At 43.0% G+C, this 22,593-nt stretch overlaps 1 protein-coding gene across 2 annotated transcripts in view; it reads right to left on the bottom strand.

The window, feature by feature from the left end:
* Window positions 1–22,393, bottom strand: part of DRC9 (dynein regulatory complex subunit 9) — a 58,640-nt gene extending 36,247 nt beyond the window's left edge. Inside the window, exon 1 of one of the 2 annotated variants that reach the window (XM_075861851.1) lies at window positions 22,300–22,393. The gene's annotated coding sequence lies outside the window, so the exon portion shown is untranslated. The remainder of the gene's footprint in view (window positions 1–22,299) is intronic. The other variant, XM_075861853.1, reaches the window with a different exon arrangement.
* Between the last annotated feature and the right edge of the window lie 200 nt (window positions 22,394–22,593).

Here is a 22,593-nt window from a genome sequence, read left to right as displayed (position 1 = left end):
ACCAAACTATCGTAAATTTAAGTCCCCTAGTGGGACACAATCTGTTTATCTCTGCCGATTCTGTCAGTTCAGCTGAACTGACTGCTCAGCTAAGAGCCGGAAACACCGGATACAGCTAACGCCGATCACATCTAAAAGCCCTTTTACACGGCCAATGATCAGGAACGAGCGTTCATGTGAACGCACTTCCCGATCATCGCCCTGCGTAAACCGGGTAACAGCCGATGAACGAGCAAACGCTTTTTCATCGGCTGATTGTATAGTTTATGCAGCATTAAATATAGTTGTCGGCAGCACATCTGCCAGTGTAAACATGATGGAAATGCATGGGAACGATACATAACCATTTATAGCTCCCTGTGAAAGGAGAAAACTAGCTGTCTTGTTGATCAACGCTCATTTTTGCATCCTGTATTGGCTGGTGTAAAAGGACCCGAAGTTCATAACTTAGGCCCAATGCACACGACCGTGTTCGGTCCGTGATATGCGGGCTGCGTTTCCCGGACGAACACAGTGCATGGAGCCGGGCTCCTAGCATCATAGTTATGTACGATGCCAGGAGTCACTCCCTGCACTGTGTTCGGTCCGGGAAATGTGGCCGACATGCGGACCATGCATCACGGACCGAGCACGGTCCTGCGCATGGGGCCTAAGATGTGATTGTTAGCTGGACCCGCTCTCAGCCGAGACATCACTTAAAGAGGCTCTGTCACCACATTATAAGTGCCCTATGTCCTACATAAGGAGATGGGCGCTATAATGTAGGTGACAGTAATGCTTTTTATTTAAAAAAAAAAACAATCTATTTTCACAACGTTAGGAGCGATTTTGGTTTATGCTAATGAGTTGCTTAATGCCCAAGTGGGCATATTTTTACTTTCGACCAAGTGGGCGTTGTACAGAGGAGTGTATGACGCTGACCAATCGGCATCATGCACTCCTCTCCATTCATTTAGACAGCAGAATCGCGTTCTTACTAGAACATGATCTGCAGCCACATACACAGCGATTCTGCTTGATTAACATTAATCAAGTGTCCTGATAATGAATACACATGACCATCCAGCCTGGACGTCATGTGTACTCAGAATCCTGACACTTCTGAATCTTTTCTGTGAGATTCCAGCAACGGATACGAAATCTCGTTTACCTCCGTAATCTCGCGAGATTTCGTATCCGTTGCTGGAATCTCATGAAAAGTGATCAAAAAGTCACATGTACCCCAAAATATAGAGAATGAAAACTACAGCTTGCCCTGCAAAAAATAAGCCCTCGCATTGCTAAATTGACGGAACTATAAAAACGTTGGTAAACATGAAAAAAACATAAATTTGTATTGCCGTAAACATATCAACTCGTAAAATAAAGTCAATGTGTAGTTTTCACCGCACTATTGGCGCCGTAAAAACAAAACCCTCCAAAAAATAGCATTGCACAAATATTTTTTTCTCAGTTTCTTAATACATTAAATGGTGCCATGAAAAACTACAAGTTGTCCCACCAAAAAAAGCCCTTATACAGCTATGTCGACGAAAAAACAAAAAAAACTTGGCTTTTGGAAGGCGGGGAGGAAAAAACTAAAATTGGTCGTATTATTAAGGGGTTAAAGAGAACCTGTTATCTTACACATTCACTTGTACTCATTTAAAGTTCATAACACTGTTACGGTGGTTAGACTCCCCAAATATAGTAAACCAAACAACAAATAAATTAGGAGCTTGAAACCGAAAGGACAAACGTATCTAAAAAAAATTATGAATACTTTATTTAGTTCACATATTTAAAAACATGAATGTTTACATACAGTGTAAAAAAAATTAAGGCCTCATGCACACGACCGTGTTCGGTCCGTGATATACGGTCCGCATGTCGGCCGCTTGTCCCGGACCGTACAAAGTACAGGGAGCCGGGCTCCTAGCATCATACTTATCTATGACGCTAGGTGTCACTGCCTATCCACGTAACTACTGTCACACACTAAAACATGATTACAGTACGGGACAGTAGTTCCGCGGACAGGCAGTGACCCCTATCGTCATAGATAAGTGTGATGCTAGGAGCCCGACTCCCTGCACTGTGTTCGGTCCGGGACATGCAGCCGACATGCGGACCGTATATCACGGACCGAACACGGTCGTGTGCATGGGGCCTTAGACAGAATATATCAAAGGACAATGGTATCAACAATTTACATTGCTTATTTTTTAAATGGACTAGAGTAAGTGTATGTAATATCGTCTATAGCGTAGAAGAGATCATGGTGGATGTGCAGGTGTATATCTAGTGTAGAAGATTTAGGTATTTATCTATGCTGCGCAGCCAGCCATTTAAGGTGTATGAAAAAAAGGGTGGAATCCCTGCCAGCACTGAATACTCGTTACATTTCAGGGATAAATGTTGTAACGCTATTTAGTTGGTATATCATCATGCACTAGAAATATACTGAGTCAAGATTTTTTTTAAATAGTATAACAACATCAGAATTAGTAGGACTTTCTTATCCTTGGAAGATATTTGTTTAAGCGTATGTATTGCGCACATATCTTCCAAGGATAAGTAAGTCCTACTAATACTGATGTTGATATACTATGTAAAAAAAATTGTGACTCAGTATAGTATGTCTAGTGCATGATGATATACCATCTATATAGACATCAGATTCCTCTATGACATGAGGCTACTGCCAAACTTCACTCCCAAAGTTCCCTCATTTGTAACTATAATCATGTCAGCTCCCTTCCAGTGTCACGAGCCTTCCACTTATCAGGCATGTACTTATCTTGAGCTCTAGTTAGCTTGGAGTCGAGATCAAGAAGGTTGGGGTTTTATTAATTCTGTTTCCTGAAGGAAACGTGCACTGTGCCACACACAGCCCCCCCTTGTAGATAGTGCCCCCCTGTAGACTCTGCCACACAGCGCCCCCTTGTAGATACTGCCCCCTGTGGATAGTGCCATACAGACCCCTGTAGATTGTGCTATACAGCCCCCCTGTAGATAGCGCCCCCACCTCCCCCTTGTAGATAGTGCTATACAGCCCCCCTCCTGTAGCTAGCCCCAACCCATCCCAAAAAAAATGGACTGTAGCCTAGTTAAAGGGGTTGTCCCAAAAAACAGATGTATCCACAGGAAAGATACATGTGTGATCGCTAGAGGCCCAACCGCTGGGACCCCCAGTGATAAGGAGAACGGGGTACCAAAAGTCCCCTGAAGTGCTCCATGAGAAGCATGGGACTTCCATGGTCTGTGTCCGGAAGCTCCATAGAAATGAATGGAGCGTTGGCCATGCGCACAAGCCCCCTGTAGGTGATGCCACACGGACCCCCTGTAGGTGATGCCACACGGACCCCCTGTAGGTGATGCCACACGGACCCCCTGTAGGTGATGCCACACGGACCCCCTGTAGGTGATGCCACACGGACCCCCTGTAGGTGATGCCACACAGACCCCCTGTAGGTGATGCCACACAGACCCCCTGTAGGTGATGCCACACAGACCCCTTGTAGGTGATGCCACACAGACCCCCTGTAGGTGATGCCACACAGACCCCCTGTAGGTGATGCCACACAGACCTCTTGTAGGTGATGCCACACAGACCCCCTGTAGGTGATGCCACACAGACCCCCTGTAGGTGATGCCACACAGACCCCCTGTAGGTGATGCCACACAGACCCCCTGTAGGTGATGCCACACAGACTCCCTGTAGGTGATGCCACACAGACCCCTTGTAGGTGATGCCACACAGACCCCCTGTAGGTGATGCCACACAGACCCCCTGTAGGTGATGCCACACAGACCCCCTGTAGGTGATGCCACACAGACTCCCTGTAGGTGATGCCACACAGACCCCCTGTAGGTGATGCCACACAGACCCCCTGTAGGTGATGCCACACAGACCCCCTGTAGGTGATGCCACACAGACCCCCTGTAGGTGATGCCACACAGACCCCCTGTAGGTGATGCCACACAGACCCCCTGTAGGTGATGCCACACAGACCCCCTGTAGGTGATGCCACACAGACCCCCTGTAGGTGATGCCACACAGACCCCCTGTAGGTGATGCCACACAGACCCCCTGTAGGTGATGCCACACAGACCCCCTGTAGGTGATGCCACACAGACCCCCTGTAGATGATCCCACACAGACCCCCCTGATGATGCCACACAGACCCCTCTGTAGAGAATGCGCCACACAGCCCCTGTACAATATTCCACACACACCACCCTGTAGATAGTGCCACATACTCCCCCTGTAGATAGTGCCACATACTCCCCCTGTAGATAGTGCCACATACTCCCCCTGTATATTATGCCATTGTGGCTCCCTCTATGAGCGGAATCCCCGGCCATGCGTCGGCAATACTCTGGCCAGGGATTCCAGCGCTCCAGGAGGAGCCCCTGACTTCATTGTCCGTAAATGGACAGTGACGTAGTCAGTGGCTCCCTCTGAATGGAATCCCCGGCCAGGCGTCAGCAATGCTCTGGCCGGTGATACCGCTGCAGCAGGTGCCCCTGACGTCACTGCCCTTATATGAACAGTGAAATCGTGGGCTGCTCCTGGAGCGCCGCAATTCCCGGCCAAAGCATTGCTGACGCCCTGGCCAGGAATTCCGCTCATAGAGAGAGCCCTGACTTCACTGTCCATATAAGCGTGGCAACGCTTTGGCCGGGGATTTTGCTCCAGGAGGAGTGAATGGCAGAGCAGGAAGCGGATAGTTTCCTGCTCTGCCATAGTATTCAACTGTATCTTCGTCCTGAGGACGCAGATACAATTGAATGTAGCAGTTGCCGGGACAAGTCCAGGGACCGTCTCTATAAATTCGGGACAGTCCAGGCAAATTGCCGGGACAGTTAGCAAGTATGTAGATGTATCCCTCATCCTGTGGATAAGGGATGCATGTGTTTTGTGGGACAACCCCTTTAATGGCAGAGCGGGGAGATACCTCCCTGCTCTGCCGTAGTGTTCAATAGTATCTACATTTTAAGGACGCAGATACTATTGAATGTGGCGTCGCTATCACTGTAGCAGCCATAGTGACTGCTAGCGGTGCCACCGGGCATGGCGGGCGGCAAGGGTCCCCTCATGTCGCGGGCCCCATAGCAGCCGCTATGGCTGCTACAGCGGTAGTTACGCCACTGGTTAGAACTCTGATCCACCTAATTTTTCTAGAGCCCACTCTACTAGAGCACTGGAGCTCGTACTTAATATTTATCAACCATTATAGGCTGAATTTTTGGTTCTCGGAGAAGACGGCTCACGAGCGGTCAATTTTGAGTTCCACCAGATATGAGGGCCCTCCCTATGGGGTTACTTCTTGCTAAATCCCCATTATTGTGAAAGACATAAGGGAAGTGTTGAATTCTAAAAGTTTTTGTTTTCCCTCAGCCCTAAAGGTCCTCTTCCTGTTACGAGACAGCTTGTTGATCGGCGCTCGTTTGCTCCTGTCACAAGGAGCTGTGTATCGGGACGAGCGGTTGTTACTCCGATCGCTCGTCCCCATATATTATTATCATGTCGCAGCGGGTCTCTTTGTTGACACAGGGAGATGTGCTGCCGACAACGATAATATTTTACTTTTTTAAAACGATGCGATCAGCAGATGATCGAGCGTTTGCTCGTTCATCTGCTGATCGCTGCCCTGTTTACACAGGACAATTATCGCACTATAATTGGCCTGTGTAAAAGGGCCTTTACCGCAGCACAAGCTTCCCGCTATAGCTAGTTTTACTTCTCTATAATAAACACAAGGTGGGTGGTAGAGGCTAAATGTCTGTCCTTTTTATATTTTTATTTTTTTTAGTCAGGGGGCTTTAGTTAATTAGTGTTTAATTTGCTTAATTAAAAATTCCATCTATCCTACTAGTACGCAGGGGCAGAAATACCCCATTAGAAAGCAACACATATATTACAGTTTTGTCTGGATAATAAGGAATTTACAATCAAAATGTTTTGTTGTATATGCTGCTGTTTGTCCACCAGATGGCACATGTGTGCTGTTTAAAGACTTGGGGAATAATATATTTATCACCATTTAAACTGCATTCACTTGACCTTCGTACACAATTCTCACACAAACCCTATTTCTTGCCTTAAACAGGAGTGAACTCCAACAGAGCAAAGTTTTCCACCATTGAGCATGTTTCACATTAATTGGTATCCGTTGGGCCTATGTCGCTTTGCCACAAATTCTGTGGATTTCTGCGAAAATGTCTTGGATTTCACGTATTTTTTTGAAATGGGTGAAATTTGTGGCAAAACAGCATAATTATTTTACTGTGGATTCTTCTGTAGCAAAACTGTTGCGTCTGGACCTGCAAATTCAGCCGTGTGAAGGGTCCGTTGAAGAAAAGAACATGTACTATTATCTTCCGTTTTCACGGATCTCTCCATAGGTTCAAGTCTATGGGGATCCAAGAAAATGGGACCCGCACGGAGGCACCTCGGACGTGAAAAAGTCACGTTTTTCACGTCTGAGTTTCCCCACGCTCGTGTGAATCTAGCCTTAATTACAGATAAATTGTAATCTGTGTGATATCAATTTATACTGTACCATATAAATCTAGATTTAACGGCCCAGGAGAATTTCTGATTGGAGTGGAACTGTGAGGGGTTATGCAGTGGGCACGGGACAATATTGCCGCATATTCCACACATTAGATTGGTTGTGGAGGTCTTGAGTCGTTATCATTGCAATCCATGTTGACAGAGGTATGCTAGGCAGATATGTAAGGCTGAGTTCACACTTGCGTTGTATAATCCGTTACTCTAATCCGATTTTAGATCAGAATGGATAAAAATAGATCCCTTAAAAATCCCATTGAAATTTCAATGGGTTATTTAATTGCATCTGATTGCATCCCTTATGTTAGTCACCTGTTGCTTTTTTTTTCAGATTTTTATTTTTTATTTTTTTTGAAAGCCCGAGTAGTGCTTTCTATCTCCCAGGTCCATAAAAAGTATGGGAGTGGCACACAAAAAGTGCACAAGGATGCGGTCTATCGCAGCTCTACTCGTAAAGGAGCGAGGCCCCGCATAACCATTCCCCGACCCCTTGAACCGTAGGCCCAGAGGATCGATGAAGTGCTGCAGACTACATTTTGCTTTCGTCAAAAAAAAAAAAAATGGAAACCTAGCGAAAGGAGACAAATGGAAAACAACTGAAACCAAAAAATTACCATTGAAATCAATAGTAATTCTAATGGAACCTTTGCTTTCCGTTTAATCTTTCGATCCTCTCTTCCTATGACGGAAGAGAGGTAAACGTATATTAACGGTAGTGTGAACTTAGCCTAACGAATGAGTTATTTTTATCACTTTTGTCAATGTAAAACAGATACAAACCGTTTGTATCCATTATTTTGATTTCAATGGGATTTTTAACTGATCTGTCTTTATCCTTATTCTGATTTAAAAACGAATCAGCGTAATGGATTATATAACGCAAGTGTGAATTTAGCCTAACATGATCAAGAGATTTTGGCAGTTTATTACTTTCTAGACAGGAGTGATTCATCTTTATGTGGATTAGGATAAGTCTACACAAGAAGTATTAGGGTATGTGCACACACACTAATTACGTCCGTAATTGACGGACGTATTTCGGCCGCAAGTCCCGGACCGAACACAGTGCAAGGAGCCGGGCTCCTAGCATCATACTTATGTACGATGCTATGAGTCACTGCCTCGCTGCAGGACAACTGTCCCGTACTGTAAACATGATTACACTACGGGACAGTTGTCCTGCAGCGAGGCAGGGACTCCTAGCATCGTACATAAGTATGATGCTAGGAGCCCGGCTCCTTGCAATGTGTTCGGTCCGGGACTTGCGGCCGAAATACGTCCGTCCATTACGGACGTAATTAGTGTGTGTGCACATAGCCTTACAACGACTCTCAGGTTGTCAGCAGCATTTGTAGTCACTATAGCTGAATCTGCTGCATGAGACTGCAGAATTCTACATCTTTATCTGACTATCTGTAATTGCCCCCGCTCCCCGTGTTAGGGTATGTTCACACGAGGGCGTCCGTTACGGCTGAAATTACGGGGATGTTTCAGCCTGAAAACATCCCCGTAATTTCAGCCGTACCGGCATGTGCAGGCGCTTGAACGCCGCGTCAATTACGGCCGTAATTAGCGCTGCTATTCATTGGAGTCAATGAATAACGGCTCCAATTACGGCCAAAGAAGTGACAGGTCACTTCTTTGACGCGGGCGTCTATTTACGCGCCGTCATTTGACAGCGGCGCGTAAATATACGCCTCGTGTGAACAGACAAACGTCTGCCCATTGCTTTCAATGGGCAGATGTTTGTCAGCGCTATTGAGGCGCTATTTTCAGACGTAATTCGGGGCAAAAACGCCCGAATTACGTCCGTAAATAGGCCGTGTGAACATACCCTCATACTTATCCTTTCTCTGCGTTCTGGTTCACGCCGCTCGTTTGGCGGCCGCTGATGCTCTGCGCTGGGTCCTAGTGCACGCACTGACGCTTTCTTACTTAAAGGGCCAGCACACACCAAAATTATTTTAGCCAGCTTCCCTGGGTATTTAAGTTCCTCCCATTTTATTGCTCTTTGTCAGGGTAATTTGGTTCTTCTAGTGTTCCCAGTGTTCCTAATTTGCTGTGTTTTTGACCTCCGCCTGTATTTTGACCATCCGTGACTGCCGCCTGCCCTGACCTTTTGCCTTGTTACCTATGACTTTACTACTACTACTGCCTGCCCTGACCATTAGGTACGTGACCTGTTTTGTACCTTGCAACATGACCTGACTTTCTTTCCACCTGACCACACTAATCCACCTGTTACGTTGGCCGTCACCAAGTAGGAAGTAGGGAGACTACTATGGGTGTAGCAACCTGGGGTTCCCCTGCAGCAAAGTCCAGATCCCTGTACTGGGGTTAAAGGGTGAATACCGGAGGTCCCTTTAGACTCTGCTCCCCAGTTTAGCCCCATGTTAAATCCCTTGGTGACAAGGTGGGTTCACACTGCCCTCTGCTGGCCCTGTGACAGAAAATCCCCCATGCTTCGTGACATTATTTAATGCAAGACAACCAGTAACATGACTAAACCCTGATGCTGTTGTAATTTTTTGTTGCTTCGTTATCCTTAAATCAATGGTCTTTGGAAAAATACATACCCATGTTCAGGTACAATTAGGTGCTAACTCTGGGCGGTGCAGGTGGTAAATCTACAGTGACGTCCTTTGGCGTTGCTGATAAAAAGGCTAATAAGGGCTCATGCTCTTAAGGAGGAGCTGTTCTGAGAGCAAATCCTGAATACAGCTGGGATTGTGGTCATCTGACCGGAGACTGGGGGGGGGGGGGGGGCCTCTGCAGTAAGCCCTGGGGACCTAGAAAGGACCTCAGGACTGTCTGTCCAGTAAGCTTGCTGTTAGGGTACATGGAGTGTTAACTATGACATCAGCCTGTGTCATAGTGACACAGTATAATGTACTAAAATTCAGGAATAAAGTTATAAAATAGTCATGTCTTTATGGCTTTAAAAAATGAGTTGTTTTTTCTTATATAGAGTCAGCAAAAAAATTAAATAAACAAGTGATTTAGTATAATATAATATACATTTTATTGCACGTGACCAACAAAAAACAAAAACTTTTTTTTTCTAAGCACCACTGCTGGAGTTAATTGGTGCAAAACATGCAATATTCACCATACATCCCAGCAACAGCAATTGTTTCCCAATTTCACACAGGATCGTTATCCAAATTAAGAGATGCTACTGGAGGAGAAGAGGCATACACAGTGCAAAGGAATAGTAGTCCGCGGCCGGGCATATTTTCAGATTCCGTTTAACTTCTGCGGAATCTGAAAATATGCAGACCGAGTGCTGCCAAGTGAGGTCAGGTGACTGGACTGGTCTACTCTCGGGTCGTCACCGAACCCAGTCAGAAGTGACCCTTCTCCGCTTTGCTGCATGTCCACTGCCTCCTAACGGTTAATTATGTCAGGCAGGCACAATGTGGCACAGCAGGGACTGTGTGGCGCTATCTACAAGGGGGAGCTGTGTGGCGCTATCTACAAGGGGGAGCTGTGTGGCGCTATCTACAACGGGGAGCCATGTGGCGCTATCTACACAGGGGTCCTGTGTGTGACGCTATCTACAGGGAGCACGGTTACTTATGGGGCACTTTTATTGTGTTGAGCAGTAAGGGTTCATTATTACCATCTGGGGCACTGTGGATTACGAGTTTGTTTAGAGGATGGGGTATAGGTGTGGAGGATGCTGGAAAAGCAAGAAGCCAACATGTCTGTGTGTCAAATTCTGCAGAGACAAGTCATGTCTCTAATCAGTAACGTATTACAATATGGGCGGTTCGGGCGGCCGCCCGGGGCCCGAGGCTCCCAGGGGGCCCATGGCAGCCCGAACCGCACATCGTCTTATAAAACTATTCAGCGCGCTAGCGCTGCTAACTGCCGCTACGGAGATGGGGAGGAGCAGAGAATTGGCCGGGACAGGGGTAGGTAGCAGGCGTTAAGCACGTCTGCTAGTGCTTAGGGCACGCCTCCCTGACAGTGCGTAACAGAACAGCGACGGACGGCTGTTCTGTTACTCCAAAGCTGGAAGAGAAGAGCCGGGCAGGCGGTCACCGTCGCTGAGGTTAGTACTGGCTGTCCAACTGGTTCCCGACCGCTGGCTGTATTTTTACGGCCAGCGGTCAGGGTCCTTAAAACCCGAGCCATAGACTTTTTACGGCTCGGGTTTAACTTGCTGCCCGCGCGATCGGCAGCTGAATGTCGTGTCTCCGGCTGTCAGTGACTGCCGGGGACCCTGAGGAGAGGATGGAAGCAGCTTTCGCTGCTTCTGTCTTCTCCGATGTCTTTTTACACAGCGCTCAATGAGCGCTGTGTATAGGAATAGAGACAGCAGCAGCGGCGCTGTCTCTATTCCTCCCGGTGATCATGTGACTGGTCACATGATCACCGGGTGCCTTTACTGAGAGACTGCTGCTGGGTCTAACTAGACCCAGCACAGCCCACTTAGTGACAATCGTCACTATGAGAGGGCTGATTTCCCCTGTAACTGGGGCTGCTGTGCGCAGTTACAGTGTAAAAACATGGCGTAAAAGAAAGAAAAAATATATATAAAGTTCCCCAAAGGTCTTTTTTGACCTTTGAGGGACAGACCATAGTAATAAAAAAATAATAAAGTAAAGTGCAAAAAAAATTTAAATAATAACTACACATAAAATACCCAACCCAGAAAAAAGCGAAAAAAACGCTGACCCAATTACCCTAATATAGACATGTAATATATTAAAATTTACGGTAAACAATGTCGATTAAAAATAAAAGGTCTGTTTTAGGGTAAAACTTTGTTATTACCCAAAAAAATTATTTTTTTACTATTATTTTCAAACTTTATAAATAAAAATTCTAAAATAGCAAAAAAGGTGTGTATAAAAACGATAAAAAAAGAAACCTGCATTGTCTACGGAAAAAAACGTCGCAAAACTCACGTCGTTAGCCCAACAAATAAAAAAGTTATAGCCATTTAACTAGCACATGCTAAAAATGTATATACGGTACCTGATCTTGAAGGCTCAAAATAGCGCGGTCCTGAACTGGTTAAAGTCACTGGCCGACGCTAGGTGGAGGATTATGCAGTAAGGGGGGGAGGGCTAACCATCTAACTGACGGTAGCTAGCTCTATGGGGGGGGATAATAGTTTCCCCCCATAGAGCTCTCTTCAGTCAGTTAGACGCTCAACCCCCCCCCCCCCCCCTTGCAGTATAGTAACTACTGAGGACCCTATGGGGGAAGGCGGGATTATTCCTAGAGCCCTCTGCCTGCAGTCAGATAGTTAGACCCCCTTGCAGTATAACTTTCTCCCCCCCCCCCCCCCCCATGTAGCTCTCAGCAGTTATTATATATATATTTTTTTTTAATAAAAATGTGTGTTTGGTGCAACTTTGTAATTACGTTTTATTAAAAAATATTTTCACTTTTTGAGATACAGCTGCTTTGTATCCTGTACCCGTCAGGTCAGCAGGACTGACGGGCCCTGCGCTAAATTATAATCTTAGATGTGATAGATTTGAGGTGGATCCTGCGTGTCACTGATCCTGTCAGATACAAAGCAGCTGTATCTCAAAAAGTAAAAATATTTTTTAATAAAATCAATCAATCACACTGATACACACACATACATTATATATATATATATATATATATATATATATATATAAAGTAGAGGAAAACACAGCACTCAATGCAAACTGAACATCAGGCCATGTGCACGTTACCAGTAGAAGGATGAATCAATTCCTTAGGTTAGAATACCAAAAGACAAAAGAGCAAGTAACAGCACCAGGACTTCAGCGTTGGGGAGACTCCCAAACGCTGAAGTCCTGGTGCTGTTACTTGCTCTTTTGTCTTTTGGTATATATATATATATATATGTGTGTGTATATATATATATAAATAAAGTTTTTAAATGTGTACATGTGGCACTATATACAAGGGGGAGCGCTGTGTGGCACTATATACAAGGGGGAGCGCTCTGTGGCACTATATACAAGGGGGAGCACTGTGTGGCACTATATACAAAGGGGGAGGGCTCTGTAGTGCTATCCACAGTGGTATGTGTGTGGTGCTCTTTATAGGGGGGGCTTTTTGGTGCTATTTACAAAGGGGGAGGGCTATGTAGTGCTATCCACAGTGGTATGTGTGTGGCGCTCTTTATAGGGGGGGCTTTTTGGTGCTATTTACAAGAGGGGGAGGGCTGTGTGGTGCTCTCTACAGGGGGGGCTGTATAGCACTATAGGGGGCTGTGTGTAACGCTCTCTACAGGGGGGATGTGTGATATATAGAGGGGGCTGTGTATGGCGATATCTATGGGGGTGGGTAATATCTACAGGGGCTGTGTGTATGTGGTGTTTTACAGTGTGTGGTATTATATTCAGGCGCGCAGTGTTTGGTGCTATTATATTTAGGGGCACAGTATGTGGCACCATGATAACTTTATTTTCGTTTATAGGTGTGGAAATGTTGGAAAAGTGAGGAGACGTCTGAGTGGCAAATTCTGCAGAAATGAGTCATGGCCGGGAGAAGTCGTCATGAGCGCTGGACCGGATGGAGAAGAAAAGGGGAAAAAAATACTAGAATCTGAGACGTCGTCACCTGTGAGTCACTAGATTTATAGAGAATCTGTCACCTCTCCTGACATGTTTATTATAGGAAATCCTTGTATTTCACAAAAAGTCTTTCTGCAGTCCAGGACTGATAGACAATTCCCCTTGTCAGGAGGATGTGTCCCAGCACAGTGTGATACTGTCAGTATGTAGGGACACAGCCCTGTGACAAGGGAAATCGTAATACTGTTAATGCTTGCCCAAAAAAGTAGTGTTAAAAATAGTTACGGCACGGCAGGGCGGCGGTGAGGAAGGGGGGCCCAAGTTTGGGTAACAACCCAGGGCCCATGATCTACTTAATCCGCCACTGTCTGTAATAAATCGTCACAGTGGTCTGGGGCGGATGGAGAAAAAAAGGGAAAGTGAACGACTAATCACAGAAAACTACCTAAGTTACCGTGGGAAAGCTACAAGCGGAGCTGTGAGTCACTCCTAGCACACTGCACAGTGCACAGGCAATGATTTTGTAATGTGTCCATAACAGATTTTGTCTGTCCGTGATTTTTAGCTCAGTTGTCCAGAAATTTCTCTAGTGGAGGTTGGCATCCCTGTCTGTGTGTCAAATTCTGCAGAGACAAGTCGTGGCTGGAATAAGTCATAGTGGTCTGGGCGGGATGGAGGAAAAAAGGGAAAGTGAACGACTCTAATCAGAGAAAACATCACCTGTGAGTCACTAGATATAAATGTGCTATAATCACTTAAATGGTCTGCAGAGCTCCTGTGTATAACTGGCATTTATCACTTTATGGTGGTAATATTAGTATATTTTGTATAGTGGTTTTTATTCAGTAACAGTATGGGGGTATGATTCAGTCACTGTTGTCATGGTGTGGCAGTATTATTTAGTAACGGTACGGGGGAATTAATTAGTCACTATGTGGTTATGGTATGGCGGTATTATTCAGTAACCGTATGGGGGTATTATTTAGTCACTATGTGGTTATGATGTGGCTGTATTATTCAGTAAAGTCATAGAAAAAAACGACTGATCAAAAAAACAATAAAATGTAACTCTTACTTATTATTGATAAAAACGGAGGTAGCGCTTTAAAAAAAGAGGGTGGGTCAAAAAATGCTATAGAGAAAACAAACTGACCCTGTTAAACCCTACCAGGTCACCCTGCCTAAACAGGACAACGCCCCTACTTAAGGGACGGTCCCAACCTATACCCTAGATGCCCTGTTATTGGCCTATCCAATTTAATAGTCTAGAGAACTGGTTGGGGTGTAAACACAGTGAGATTTGTTGTGATACCAATAGGTCCAAAAAAAGAAGAAAAAAACAGAAGTGCAGTAGTCAGATAAATAACATACTGGCCTATATCCCTCAAGGATGGAAAGGTGTATTGTAAAAAGTAATAATATACACATGTTACATTCCAGTTTCCCCTGCTAAAATGACCGGTTCATCAGGGAACCACACAATCAAAAATTAACAGTTTGTTTTCCCTATAGCATTTTTTGACCCATCCTCTTTTTTTAACCCCTTAAGGACACAGCCGGTTTTCGCCTAATGGACCAGGCCATTTTTTACAAATCTGACACATTATGTGATAATAACTTAGAAATTATTTAATTTTTTCAAGCAATTCTGAGATTGTTTTCTCATGACACATTGCGCTTTAAGTTAGTGGTAAAATTTGGTTGATACATTCAGTGTTTATTTGTGAAAAATAAAAACATTTTGAGAAAATTAGCAAAAATTAGCTTTTTTCTAAATTTACATGTATCTACTTGTAAAACAGATAGTATTACCACACATAATAGTTAATAGTTAACATTTCCCATATGTCTACTTTATGTTTGCATCATTTTTTGAACATTCTTTTATTTTTCCACGACGTTACAAGGCTTAGAACTTTAGCAGTAATTTCTCCCATTTTCAAGAAAATGTCAAAAGGTTATTTTTTCAGAGACCAGTTCAGATCTGAAGTGGCTTTGAGGGCCTTATATATTAGAAACCTCCTATAAAACACCCCATTTTAAAAACTGCACCCCTCAAAGTATTCTGAACAGCATTTAGAAAGTTTCTTAACCCTTGTGGGGTTTCACAGGAATTAAAGCAAAGTGGAGGTGAAATTTATCAATTAAATTTTTGGCAGAAAATCTGTTTTAATTCATTTTTTGTTTTGTAACACAGAAGATTTTAACAGAAAAACGCAACTTCATATTTATTGCCCACATTCTGCAGTATTTAGAAATATCCCACATGTGGCCCTAGTGTGCTACTGGACTGAAACACAGGCCTCAGAAGCAAAGGTGCACCTAGTGGATTTTGGGGCCTCTATTTTATTAGAATATATTTTAGGCACCATGTCAGGTTTGAAGAGGTTTTGTGGTGCCAAACAAATGGAAACCCCCCAAAAAGACACTAGGAATTTATCAAGGGGTACAGTGAGCATTTTAACCCCATACGTTTTTTGCTGAATTTAGTGGCATTAGGATGTAAAAATGAAAATCTAAATTTTATCCAATAAAATGAAGAAATCTTCAATATTTACAACGCATAAAGGAGATAAACCATCCCAACATTTGAAAAGCAATTTCTCCTGATTATGGCAATACCCCATACGTGGTAATAAACTGCTGTTTGGACACACGGTAGGGCTCAGATGAAAAGAGCACCATTTGGCTTTTGGAGCTCAAGTTTTGCTGGAATGGTTTGCGGTCCCATGTCACATTTGCAAAGCCCCTGCGGGACCAAATCAATGGAAACCACCCAAAAGTGACCCTTTTTGGAAATCTACACCCCGGAAGGAATTTATCGAGGTATATACTGAGCATTTTGACCCCACAGGGTTTTTGCTGAATTTAGTGGAATTATGCTCTGAAATTGAAAATTAAATTTTTTCGGACAAAACGTGGAAATTGTAAGTGTTTACAAGGAATAAAGGAGAAAAAGCACCACAACATTTGATAAGCAATTTCTCCCGATTACAGCAATACCCCATATGGGGTGAAACTGCTGATTGGACACACGGCAGGGCTCAGAAAGGCAGGAGCGCTATTTGGCATGCAGATTTTGCTGGCTTGGTTTTTAGGCGCCATGTTTCATTTGCAAATCCCTGAGGTACCAGAGTAAAGTGGAAGCCCCCAAGAAGTGACCACATTTTAGAAACTACACCCTTCAAGGCATTTATTATTTCCCTGGACATATGACAGGGCTCAGAAGTGAAGAGCACCATGCACATTTGAGGCCTATTTTGGTGATTTTCACAATTGCGGGGCTCTGAGGTCAAATAGTAAAACAAACCCCCAAGTAGTGACCCCTATTTTGGAAACTACACCCTTTAAAGGGAATGTGTCGCTAGAATTTTTTTTATTTTATTTTTTTCAGTTAAACAGTTAGTATTTAGTGATTAAACATTGTTTTAATTTTTTTAATTTTTTTCACAAGTCAGGAAATATTATAAATTAGATTCTAATTTATAACATTTCCATGTGCTGGTCACTAGAGGGAGCAATTCCCAAAATTGCAGCATTGCAATGTGGTAAAGCAACCTCATTGCTTTATGCGGCAAATTTGGTGTAGAGACACACGTTCTAGTGTGCTTACACAATCCCCCCCTCCCTTATCCTGGCTAGTGCCAGGGGAAGGAGGTGGTTGAATCTTCTAATCCTCCTACACTGTGCGTTCGCTCAGAAAATGGCGGCACACAGTAGGAGGATTAGATACAGTGGTAATCAGACAGTATAACACGAACATAATACATACATCACATACACAAACATAACTTATCTGCTCCTGCCGCCGCTGCTGCCTCCGATCCTACTCCTCGCGTCTTCGCTGCCTGGAACATATGCTTGGAAGCCGCGACCGGAAGTATTCCTCTTACTGTCCGGCCGCGGCTTCTGGTCCACATGAAAATGGTGCCGGATGTCGCTCTGCCGAAGACCTTCCTTTTGGACTGTGTGGGAGCGTCGCATGCGCCATTCCCACACAGACGTTCTACACTATAGTGAATGGAACGGCTCCCGTTCCCATTCTCTATGGGGATGTACGTGCAGTATTCCATCTCTGTATGTGTTGTTAATCGACACATACAGAGATGAAAAAAAAAATGGTAGCCCCCATAGTGAAGTAAAAGTAAGAAAAAAGTACAACACAAAAACACAAATAAATACAGTTTATTTTAATAACATACTAAAAGCAAATTTATATAACATTTTTTTTTTTTTCGCGACACCTTCCCTCTATGGCATTTTAGGGGTGTAGTGAGCATTTTTACCCCACAGGAGTTTTTTCAAAAGAAATTAATGTGCAAAGTGAAAATTGCAGTTTTCCACTGATATGCCATTTTAGTGCACAATATGTTGTGCCCAGTTTGTGCCACCAAAGACAATTACCTCATAAAATGTTAAGCGGGTTCTCCCGAGTATGGCGATGCCATATATGTGGACGTAAAATGATGTTTGGGCACACTGTGGGGTTCAGGAGGGAGGGAGAATCATTTGGCATTTGGAGCGCAGGTTTAGCTTGGTAGTTGTTCTATGTGGGGTATTGCTGGTATTTCAGTTTATAATGGGGGGGGGGGGGTATATGTAAGCTGAGTACATCAGGGGCATAGTCAGGTGGTATTTGGCTTTTGGAACACAGATTTTGCTTGGTAGTAGTTCTGTTTGGGATTTTACTGGTATTTCAGTTTATAATGTGGGGGCATAAGTAAGCTGTGCGGGGTACATCAGGGCATAAAAAGAGGGTATAATAATGCTGATAAGTGGTGCCCAATCTTATCCGCTTTTGGAACGCTCTGCACATTTTGTGTTGTCATATTCTGAGAGCCAGAACTTTTTATTTGTTCTCCTCCGGAGCTGTGTTACGGCTTATTTGTTGCGGGACAATCAGTGGTTTTCATTGGTGCCATTTTGCAGTACATGCGATTTATTTTTTTTATCACATTTTATTCCATTTTTTGGCAAGCAAGGTGAAAAAAAACAAGCAATTCTGACAATGTTTTTTAGTCTTTTTTTTTTTTTACAGAGTTCACCGTGCGCTATTAATGCCAATTTTACTTATGATACGATTACGGCGATACCATATGTATATAGTTTTTTTTACGTTTTGAGCGTTTGCACAATAAAATCACACTTTTTTTTCTGTCACCATATTATGAGAGCCAGAACTTTTTTATTGTTCAGTCAAAAAAGCTGTGTAAGGGCTTGTTTATTTTGCAGGACCGATTGTAGTTTTTATTGGTAATTTTTTGGGGCACATGCGACTTTTTGATCACTTTTTATTGCATGTTTCGTGAGGTGAGGTAATAAATAAAAATCAATGTCAGAATCGCAATTTTTTTTTTTTTGCTGTGTTCATCGTGCGGGAAAAATAACATTATAGTTTTATACTTTGGGTCGTTATGGATGCGGCCAAATATGTGTACTTTTTTTAACGTTTTAATTTTTTCCCTAGAATAAAAGACTTATTATAGGAAAAAAGGCAGTGTTTGTTTTTATTAACTTGAAACTTTTCTTTTTACACATTTATTAAACTTTTGGCAACTTTTTTTTTGTCCCACTTCGGGGCATAAGGCCCTGCACCTCTGATCTTTACTCTAATGCATTGCACTACCCACGTAGTGCAATGCATTAGAGCTGTTAGGAAAACTTTGATCCTTTACCCATCACTCATCCCTGTACTCTCCACATCGCAGAACTATCCTATTTAGTTCTTTTTATTGTTATACCAATAAAATTGGAACAGGAGTTCCTTTTTACTTTCACCCAGCGCTGGATTGTGGTTCACTTTTTTCTCCTGTTGCTTGCCGCTGGCCGTGCGGGAATCCGGGCGCTCTCTGTTCCCAGACACAGCGAATGGTGCGCTGGAGGTCCTCCCCCCCCCCCTCTTCCCCACTTACAATATCCAGTCACTATGTGGTTATGGTGTGGCGGTATTATTCAGTAACACTACGGGTATTATTCAGTCACTATGTGGTTATAGTGTAGAGGTATTATTCAGTAACAGTATGGGGGTATTATTCAGTCACTATGTGGTTATCATGAGGGATACTATACAGTAACAATAAGGGGGTATTATTCAGTCACTACGTGGTTATGGTGTGGTGGTACTATTCAGTAACAGTACGGGGGTATTATCCAGTCACTATGTGGTTATGATGTGGAAGTATTATTCAGTAACAGTATACGGGTATTATTCAGTCACTATGTGGTTATGTTGTGGCGGTATTATTCAGTAACAGTATGGGGGTATTATTCAGTCACTATGTGGTTATGATGAGGGATACTATACAGTAACAGTAAGGGGGTATTATTTAGTCACTATGTGGTTATGGTGTGGCGGTATTATTCAGTAACAGTATGGGGGTATTATTCAGTCACTGTGGTTATGATGTGGAAGTATTATTCAGTAACAGTATACGGGTATTATTCAGTCACTATGTGGTTATGTTGTGGCGGTATTATTCAGTAACAGTATGGGGGTATTATTCAGTCACTATGTGGTTATGATGAGGGATACTATACAGTAACAGTAAGGGGGTATTATTTAGTCACTATGTGGTTATGGTGTGGCGGTATTATTCAGTAACAGTATGGGGGTATTATTCAGTCACTGTGGTTATGATGTGGAAGTATTATTCAGTATCAGTATGGGGGTATTATTCAGTCACTATGTGGTTATGGTGTGGAGGTATTATTCAGTAACAGTATGGGGGTACTATTCAGTCACTATGTAGTTATGATGAGGGATACTATACAGTAACAGTATGGGGGTATTATTCAGTCACTATGTAGTTATGATGAGGGATACTATACAGTAACAGTATGGGGGTATTATTCAGTCACTATGTGGTTATGGTGTAGAGGTATTATTCAGTAACAGTATGGGGGTATTATTCAGTCACAATGTGGTTATGATGAGGGATACTATACAGTAACAGTATGGGGGTATTATTCAGTCACTATGTGTTTGTTTTTGCGGTATTATTCAGTAACAGTATGGGGGTATTATTCAGTCACTATGTGGTTATTTTTTTTTCGGTATTATTCAGCAACAGTATGGGGGTATTACTCCGTCACTGTGGTTATTGCGTGGCGGTTTTATTCAGTAACAGCATGGGAGTATTTTGCTTAGTCATAAGTTTTGCTTAGTCATAATTCCTTCCAGTTTGATGACATTTGGTATCGACAAAAGTCGGGAACGGCTATGGGTACTCCTGTAGCTCCGACTTTTGCGAACGTATTTTTAGCGGATTTTGAAGAACAAATGATATATAATCTATCAAATCCCTATGCCAAATACCTACAGCTATACCTGCGTTATATAGACAACATTTTTGTAGTGTGGTCAGGTACACAGCAAGAGTTTCTAGATTTTGTAAAATACCTAAATACGAACACATCGAACATGAGTTTTACATATAAATTTGGCAATCAAGAAATTTAATTTTTGGATGTATACGTAACAATAGAAGGGGGTGCAATTCAGACTAAAGGTTATCGAAAACCTACAGCCACCAACACACTGTTGCGATATGATAGCTATCACCCTAGACATATAACTAAATCCTTACCTTATGCTCAATTTTTACGCTTAAGACGAATTAATTTCAGTGATTTGACATTTTATGAGCAGGCAGATGAGATGAGTCAAAAATTGGAAGCAAGAGGGTATCCAATACAATTGGTAAAAGAAGCTTTAAACAGAGCTAGCAAGATTAAACAGACATCGTTATTACACCATAAAAAACAGAGTCGAAAATCTCTTATTAAAAAAGATAAGAGATTTATTCTATCCTTCGGTTATAGCCCAATGAGTGATGTTATTCGAACCAGTATCCGAAAAAATTGGCATCTAATTGAAAACGACCCATTACTTATGGAGGTCGCAATTAGGAAACCAATAGTATCCTTTCGTAGATGTAAAAATTTAAAAGACATATTGGTCAGGGGCCGTTTTTCCCAAAAAGAAAAGGGTAATGAAAATTGTCTGACAGCTAATAGTCCAAAAGGCAATCACAAATGTGGACAATGCAATTATTGCAATTCCATAATACGTACAAGGAACCTGACTTTAGGGGGCATTACGTTTGAAATTAATGGATTAATAACCTGTAGGACCCAATATGTTGTATATGCAGTGATCTGTAATTGTGGTAGATTTTATATAGGAAGAACGATACGACCTATGTATATAAGATTTCGTGAACATATAAGATCACTAATTACATTCGAGGGATGCCCTAGGTTGATACAACATATGCAGGAGAAACATGATAATAACGCTCGATGTATGCGATTTGTGGGCATAGTTCACATTAAGCCATCGGCGTTAGGAGGAGACAGACACAAATCTCTATTGCAAAGAGAGGCAGAAATAATTTCTCAGACAGGTGCGCTAGGACCGCTCGGTCTCAATGACCGGAACGATCTCAGTTCGTTCTTAACATGAACCTTGCTGTTTTTAGATAAAATAACAAAATGTAATATTAAAGTATTGTCATTCTAAGATGAATATGTATCAGATACATGAATCACAAAAGTATACTGTGCATTTTCCTGTCTTTTTTAACTTTTATTTGTTATGTAACAATGTGCACAAATTTGTAAATAAAAGGGCAGGTGAAGGAAGTGACGCCAGGGCCTTGAGAAAGCGTGTACGCACGTGAAACGGCCGTAGGCAATTCCACATCCTGACCGAGATCTTTTTGTAATAAAGAAACTGTTTTGCCAGCTTCGGTGAGTGCCTCGATTATTCTTCTACAATATACTATATGGTTATGGTGTAGAGGTATTATTCAGTAACAGTATGGGGGTACTAATCAATCACTATGTGGTTATGATGAGGGATACTATACAGTAACAGTATGGGGTATTATTCAGTCACTATATGGTTATGATGTGGCGGTATTATTCAGTCACAGTATGGGGGTACTAATCAGTCACTATGTGGTTATGATGAGGGATACTATACAGCAGGGGTCAGGAACCTTTTTGGCTAAGAGAGCCGTAAACGCCACATATTTTGAAATATAATTCCGCGAGAGCCGTACAATATGTTTAAAGGGCCATTGACAGATAAATCGCTCCAATGTTCACTTAGTACAGCAAGGAATGCTCCTCCCTGCTGTATAAAGCCACAACTGGACTGAAACAATGGTAATTAGCAGTAAAAAAATTAAATAAATAACTTACATTGTGAGCTTGCGATGCATTACATCAGTCCAGCAGTCTGGCTTCTTCTTTTTCCTGCGCATGACTGGAAGCTGGCATTCTTCCCACCTGATGTTGAGAGAATGCCAGCTTTGAGGCATTCGCAGAAGAAAGAAGCTGGAATGTTGGACATGTCACACAACGCATTGTGGCTTAGTGCAGCAGAGAGGAACACTCCTTTGTGTACTAAGTGACCGCTGGAGCAATTGTATCTGTCAGTGGCCCTTTTAAAAGTGTTGGTCTTACAGAAAATGAACAAAAAAGAGAGGCTCAGAC

The sequence above is a fragment of the Rhinoderma darwinii genome, chromosome 4, assembly GCF_050947455.1.
Source record: "Rhinoderma darwinii isolate aRhiDar2 chromosome 4, aRhiDar2.hap1, whole genome shotgun sequence".
Classification (NCBI taxonomy): Eukaryota; Metazoa; Chordata; class Amphibia; order Anura; family Rhinodermatidae; genus Rhinoderma; species Rhinoderma darwinii.
The sequence above is the reverse complement of the archived record's forward strand: the minus strand, read 5'-3'. Positions and strand labels throughout refer to the sequence as shown.